This window comes from Charadrius vociferus, unplaced genomic scaffold (genome assembly GCF_000708025.1).
Source record: "Charadrius vociferus isolate BGI_N301 unplaced genomic scaffold, ASM70802v2 scaffold655, whole genome shotgun sequence".
Classification (NCBI taxonomy): domain Eukaryota; kingdom Metazoa; phylum Chordata; class Aves; order Charadriiformes; family Charadriidae; genus Charadrius; species Charadrius vociferus.
Window position 1 is genome coordinate 955,631 of NW_009648330.1, and position 7,640 is coordinate 963,270.

A 7,640-nucleotide genomic window follows, 5' to 3' on the forward strand; every position below is an offset into this window, starting at 1 on the left:
CTTTTCCTGACAGAACACCCATCTTTAATTTGCTTGTCTCTTTACCCATATAACATTGTACATCTGTCCTTGAAAACAGCTCTTGCAGCATGAGCGTAGCCAGTGGAGTCAATTTAGCAAAGGTTGCTGTCTGTGTCCTAGCAATGCAGGCAGACAGCCTGGAGCTACGACTTATAATCAGCTAAACAGGTATATGAATAATTACTAAAGATAGAAGTCTGTGTTAATTGCTGTTTTTAATCTTGTTCTCATAAATTGTTACAGAATTATTCCCCCCCCAGCAACAACATGTCAAAATGAATATTTTTCTCAGATTCTAAGTAATCCAGCAGATTTTGGAACATTTTTAGTTTTAAGAAGATCCTTGCTAATATTTATGCACACACATACTCCCTGACAGTTCTTTATATCCACTTTAAAGCTTTGTTCCACTGCCAAAATGGTGGAAGGAAACACAGCACTTGCAAAGCGTGAGGAGGCCTGAAGTATTTGGAGTTGACTGAGACCAGAGTTTGCCAGTTTCTGAAAGCAGAAACTGATATTAAGCTGTTGTTTCTCTTAAAATGATTGTCTACCAAAATGTTTCCTTGATGAATCTGAGCAAACCCACTTTCTTTTCAGACCGTTTCCTTTCTTCTGCAGTCACTCTATATTCGATTATCAAACCGGACAAAACGATGAAGATCCCCCTAGTTCTGTCTTGTTGTTGCTAATGCAGTAATCCTCCACAGTTAAGTGGCAAAAATTAAGGGATGCTCTTAGAGATTGATTAGTGTATGGGGGGAAGGAGCGACAGTGACTGCATTTGGTCTTCACCAAGAACATTTTGCCTTATTAGGCTACTTTGCAAGCTAAACTGTACTTTATCTCACAGTCTGCTAAAAATAACTCTATGGCTTTCTGGCAGATTGATATAAAAAGTCTATGATGATGGTACATGGATTTGTTTAAATACAAAGCTAGAAGCATGAGCTGGCCTCCAAATGATGAATGCCTTTGTATTCCAGAATGGAAGCTTTCCAAGACAGTGATGCATAGCCACCAATTTGTAACTTTTCTTGTAATTTGTGACTTTGGACTTCTTTTATCTATTTGGTTGTTTATATAACTTCTCATATGTTAGATATAGCATCATTAAACATATATATGCACTTTTGATGGTTTTCTAGACTCTGCAGTTGTCTTGGAGAAAGTGACATTCAGTAGTGTTTTCATAGATATTTTTTTTTTAAATTAAAAAAAATACACTGCATCTCAACTTTCTTATTTGAATGCTCTCACAGTTCACCTATAGCACAGAAAAAGGGCTCTGTCATTAACTTTCCTATATGTAGAGTGTAAATACTGTGGCTATATATGTAGAGTGTAAATACTGTGGCTAAGAAAGGACATATCTTGTCTTTACATCTTTTCTTATTCCATTATGTCATACCCAGGATGTTTGTATCACATACTTCTTCTCACTACCGATAACTTCCATATTTTAGAGGATTGTTTTTAGAAATTAATAATAAAAAAAGAATATAAGCAAATAGCATAGGTTTCCTCTCAAACCCATTTTTTTGGATTAGGGGCAGCTCAGTAAAATGGGGCCAAAAGGATTATGCAGAGGGAAGGACGACTCAGATTGAGCCACGCTGCAGAAAGCCAGAGCAGCCCTGCACACAGCACCACGTTGAGGGGGCTGGGATAAGGAGAAGTATCAACTGGAGATGAATGCACGTATAACCTAGAAGGAAAACTTAAAGGAAAGTAGGCACTGGGATTAGTATTTTCATGGGGGGCTTATTCTTTTGAGGTCTTAATATTCATTCAATTTATTAAAAAAAAAAAATATTGCTAACAGTCAAAACAGGACAAGCTGGATTTATGATGCCAAGAAAAGTCCAGAAGTCCTAGCAGGGTTTCTGCTTTCCAAGCTTCAGTTTCATTTACTTCTTCGCATCCCTGTAGTCCTACACAGCCTCACAAGCTGCTGTTCTGGTAGTTCCCTGCCTTCTTTCAGTGAGACCTGATTAGGATGCTGTCTTCAGAGCTGCCTCCTTATCCCCTTGAACAGTTAAGCAGGGAGAGAGGAAGCTTAGCTGTAATTAACCCACAGTTTGCCAGAGGTGGGGAGGGGCTTCAGCTACGAATAGCTACACGCTGAATAAAAACAAGTATTTTGACTGAGAATATAAAGTACATAGTAAAACTTTCTTAGAAAGAGAGGTGGGCTAACCCTCATTGCAACTTAAAGTCTTTCTTCATGTATAACAAAGTTTTTAATCTTTTGCAGAACATATGAATGTTAAAAGATTAGTTTGAAATCTAAAGAAACAGTTGATCAGATGTTCCCCCAAAGTGGTAGCAGGCTAATAATGTCTAAACTATATGAGGAAAATTGAGCAGTTTGCAAGACATGGTATAAAAATCTATTTAATCAAAATTTAGTGAAAAATATGTATGTTTTGGAAATCCACTTGATCATGCTGAAAAATTGGGTTTGTTATGAAAGGGCTTCAGTTAATTTCTATTTCTGTCTGATTTGCTAGAAGAGATGTTATGAACTCTAGCCCAGGTACCAAAAGAGGCACTGAAAGTAGAGATGTGCACTGAAGATGTTTGTTTCAGAGATGTTGCCTCAGTTTACCAAGGAGTTTGAATGGAAGCATCTAAATATTAAGAGAGCTCTAAAATTTGGAAAAGCAATAAAGCTCCTATGTCACAAAAAGCAGTTTTTAAAGCATTCATTGGTATCTGTAGCAAAATAGGTACAGTAGAAGAAGGGCAGAGTATCACAGGTAGGGGATGTTCTCGCTGTCTTTAGAATTGCCTGGTGGACAAGTAGGTGTGGGAGGGGGCAGCTGCAGGAGCTGGGTTGCTGGTGAAATAGTGCTGGAGACAACTCTAAACTGATGCTGTCATTGTACAGTGATTTATATATTTATTTATTTTTTTATTATTTTTATTTTTTTTTAGTTCTGTAAAGCCTCTCTTCTGACTGTCATCCTACATTACAGATGTGATTTTTCCTTAGTGTACTTCATTCTTTATTTCTGCATGGTTTGGTTACTCTTGCTTCTGAGTTTTCTCCAAAAGTATAGCCGTGAAGAGAACCAAAGATACAAATATGACAAATGTGGCTTCATTCTGGAATTCTTGGGGGGGTGGGTGTTCCCATATTTCAATGTAATTTTACAGTTCTTTTTTTTTCCTGCCCATGGTAAAGACTTTTAATCAAAAGCAGGAAGGAAGGAAGGAAATAGAGATTAGAAAATTGCAACGTTGCATCATATTAGATGGATTTAAGGTAGACCTCCTTTTCCAAAAATTATGGCAATTGACAGAGGTGTTTTTCACTGCAGTGCCTACAGGTCTGTCCTGAACCTCTGCAGAGGTTTGAAGGAATGTTTTTTCATAACGGGGTAACAAGAACATGAGCCAGCAATTTGCCTGTCCATCCTGCTGTAGGTGAACCTGCTTTGGCGGGGGGTTGGACTAGATGATCTCCGAAGGTCCCTTCCAACCCCTACCATTCTGTCGTCCTGTGATTTCTGTGGTCTTGAAAGTTAAATAGGGCGTAAGTCTCTTTCAGAAGATTTTGGGTGTTTTGGTCCAATTGTGTGCATTCAGAACAGTATTCGGTGTTTCCAGGTGCGCAGTCCAGATCAGAGGGTCCACCAAAACATTTAGCTACCAAGGGCATGTGCAAACAGTGGTTATGGGCAGCAGGAGCAAGGGAAATGCTCTGTTGTTATATTTTGTAACTTTGCTACCTTTGTTTTATAAAGCTTGACAAAGAAGGGGAGTGAAGGGTAAGGACTTTGGTCATAGTGATCTTTGACTTAAACGAGACAGGACTAAACCGCATAAAAGAGTCTTTTTTTACTTTGCTTTTTATGCTGGGTTTTCCTCTCACACCTCTCTCTGGATGGAGTTGGTTTGATCCTGGAAAAGTGGGTTATGCATGAAAGACACTAGATTCGGAGGCAAAAGATTTTTTTTTTTTTTTTTTCCAAGTACGTGGTTGGTTTCTGACTGGGATGCAGCCCTGTGCTTTATAACAGCTTCAGCTGACTCAGCCTACTGTGAAACATTAGGAAAAATTCACAAGGCCACTGATCCATGTATTCTGTGTATTTCAGCTATGTAATTGTAAGCCTTCTGAAGAGTTTTTTGAATCCTTTGAATCAATAGTAAAGTATATACATATCCAGGGAACTAATTCTTGGGCAAATAATCTACTCTAGACAAATGTTGTAAGGAACTACCCTGCTGTGTTCAGCAGTGCAGCAAAACTCTGTTGAATAAAGATTGGTCCCCAAGATAAACCTCTAAATCTTTGGTCATAGGAAATTTGCGTTGCTAAAGGGCTATATTATGACTCAGTGGGCAATAACTGGTATTACAGCTGCTTGAAGAGAATTGCCTTACCCCTTATGTTTTCTTCCTCTAAACAACTTTTCTGCTCTTTCCTCTGCGCACCTCTCGTAATGAAATTACAGTGGAACGTGATGACATCCCCCCTTGTGCAGTCTACTTGATACTGAAGCATCCAAATGGGGGGGTTGATATCCGCCCCTTCTGCAGCCTTTCCTTTTCCTCTTGGCGGTCTGTGTCTTTATTACAGGTGTTCATGGTTCATTTTTTGCAATATCACCACAGGGGCAAGGAGGGAGAGAAGCAAGAATTATACCCAAAGACTACCTCACTTGAACTAGTTGAAGATAAGCATTGTGCCATTCATGTTGAACAATCAAAGGCACCCGAACATACAAATCTGTTCACATCATTCTCTAGTTCACCATAAAAATTGGTGTTCCATGGGCGTGCAGGTCTGTTGCACTATCATGACTTGAGGGTGGATTTCTGACTTTTTGAAAATACACACCTTGAGAGAGAAGCGTTTTGGCATAGAGAGCAAAGAGCAGTACCTGGATCTGCTGGTGGTGATTTATTTCTGTACCAGGCGGTGACTGACAGGATTGAGATTCGGAATGATCAGTAACATTGCTTGGCGTTGACAACATAGGTTAAACAGACAAATGCTGCCTCCTGTTTCGAGGTAAAATGGACTTCTTTGAAAATCTTTCAACTCTGCTCCTTAATCAGCTAGAGGTGGCCCAAATAAGTGTCTCCTCTTTCCCCGCTGTAGGACCAAACGATGCCCTGAGCTCGTCTCCCCTCCACTGTGGGCTGAGCACCTCACTGGCCCCGCAGGAGAGCGTCTGCTCAGGATGCAAGCGACCAGGCTCACCATCGACAGCGCCATCCCTGGGGCCTCAGCAGAGCCTCACAAAGCAGGGCCAAAGTCTGCTCTCCCACCCCTGCATTTAAAAGGTGCTTTCCCAGTACAGACCTGCTTCTCCCAGTAGTAGGTGTCTTCAGTGAGTCTTGTTAACAGTTATCGCTGCCTGAGATAACCTTCCCTGTGATGTAATTTGACATACTGCTGTCAGTGGGGCTTAAACATAGTAATCTTTAAAAATTATTGGGAATTTGCCCTAGAGAAAAAACTGTTATGATTAATTTCTACAAATGATAAACCACTCCTCCTTCAAAATACTGCATGCTATGAAGTGTGATTTAATCCATTTAACTACAGAGGCTGATGCTTCTGACAACTGTGACTCAAATGTCATCACAGAAAGTGATATTTCAAGTGGCAGGGTGGGATTAGAAACCTGCTGAAGATTTGTCAAAGGAGAAGTAAGTACATAATTTTTAGATAAGTGATTTGTCTACTCTAAACCACTTCCGCTGAAAAGACAGGCAGCTTAAAAGAGAAACTTACACTGTTACACTAGAAAGAGCATTTAATTGCAGGGGGGGGGGAAGGCAATCCTCTTACTTATGATGGTAGTTAGAGAGAAAAACATGGGATGCTGGGGAATATGAGTTTTCTATACAGAAATAAGAAAATTATTTTTCCCCTCAGAAAATAAGATTTCATTGAGGCGTGCATAAGGAAGGACACAGTCTTAATATTCAGGACCTCGCAACTGCCTGATACATTGTTGTTGTTGCTTTTTTTTTTTTTTCAAAATACGAAATAACACCATGATAGCTTACGAACTGTGTGAAAAATTAAACGCAGTAAAACCTGAAACAACCACAAAAATGTATGTTCTCTGTCTGTCTAGAATTTATGTAGAGTTATAGTCAATTACAAATTTAATTCACGTCCACCAAGCCTGTAGTCAGTGCAGTTACGTTAGTAGGGAATTTGGTCCTTGTTTGGGATTATCAACATACTTCTCTTACTGCTTTGCCAGTCCTCTAAAACTCGTGCTTGCTCTTATGTATTCTGCCAGCCTAGCAGTATAATTTACAGCTCCTTAAAGCATCTGTCCACTCTGAAAAGCAATAAAAATAGTTATATGAGGTTCCGTACATTTCTTTTGTGTGACAGAATCTCAAATTTGATGAACTGCAATGGAAACTACATTTTGTGTAAGGGTTTGTTCCGGCAGCCCCCTGGGTCACCCTCTATCTCTGAGGTCCTAGCTGAAGGCTTGCCCCCGCTGTATGGAGTATCCACTACAGATACCGGCCCGGCGCCGTGTTTTGTACCACCTGTAGCAGCCATATTGTTCCGAAGTCTTCCTTTGGTCGGGCTTGGGCAGGTCTGAGATTGCAGAAGTGTTACGGAGGGTTTGGTTTGCAGCTCTGCTTAGTCTGATGGCTGAGGAGAGAAAGCAATAACCCTGTCTGACAGGCTGACCTTGAGCTCCTACGTCAAGAGCAGGAGTTGGGCTAAAAGCACAGGTACCTTTTACTTGTTTGAAGTGGATTCCCTGGGAAAAAAAAAAAAAAAGAACATGAAACTTGACAATGCTTTTTTGTGGAATCATTTTTCAGAGAAGAGCTGCTCTTTGATATCTGTGATAGTTTGCTGCTCCGATCTGTCATGTTGCAGAGTGTCTCTTAAGGTGTTTTACGAAGCACGGTTAAGTGACTGTAAGAACGGCAAGGAAAGCTGAGGCCATTTATTTTATTATTTTTTTCTTTTTCTCAGAAAGGAATTTTGCTGGAGAGCCAGTTTTTGTTGTTGGGGTTGGGGGTGGTGGTGGTGGTGGTTTGGTTTTGTTTTGTTTTTTTAACCGGTTTACGTCCTTTTTTTTGCTGTTTCTCTTTGGTTTGGCTTTTCGGTGGAGCCCGCGGCGGTGCGGGGTGCGCCGTCGGGAGGTGGCGGTGCCTTTGTGCGGGTAGCGCCGGGGGAGGAGGCGGCCCCGCACCGCAGGGGGCTGCCAGGGACGGGCCGGGGCTCGGCCGGCCGCAACTTAAACTGACAGTTTTCCCTCTGAGAGGGAGCAAAACAAAAAAAGTCACGTTAGTTTCCTCCTTGGTCTGGTTGTGTTTTTCGTTTTGGGGGGGGTTGGATTGTTTTTGTTTGTTTCTTTTTGGTTTTTTCCTTTGACACTGTCAGCTGAAACGCTGTGCGTTGTGGCACAATTCGATGCGTTAAACTTGTTTAAAACTCTTCCCTGGGCAGTGCTGAACTCGGAGCGGCGTGGGGAAAGGGTGATGCTATTAGGAGCCACGGGCGGCCGGCAGAGGTGAAGGGCTGAACTCTGAAAAAGAAAAAAACCCTGAGCAAACAGCCTGGGCCAGGCTGTCCCGCTGGTGACAGTGATTCCGCCTGCCAGCCCCCCGCC

General features: G+C 41.4%; 1 protein-coding gene across 1 annotated transcript in view; it reads left to right on the plus strand.

Moving 5' to 3' along the window:
* Window positions 1-7,640, plus strand: part of ZMIZ1 (zinc finger, MIZ-type containing 1) — a 157,688-nt gene that overhangs the window by 58,630 nt on the left and 91,418 nt on the right.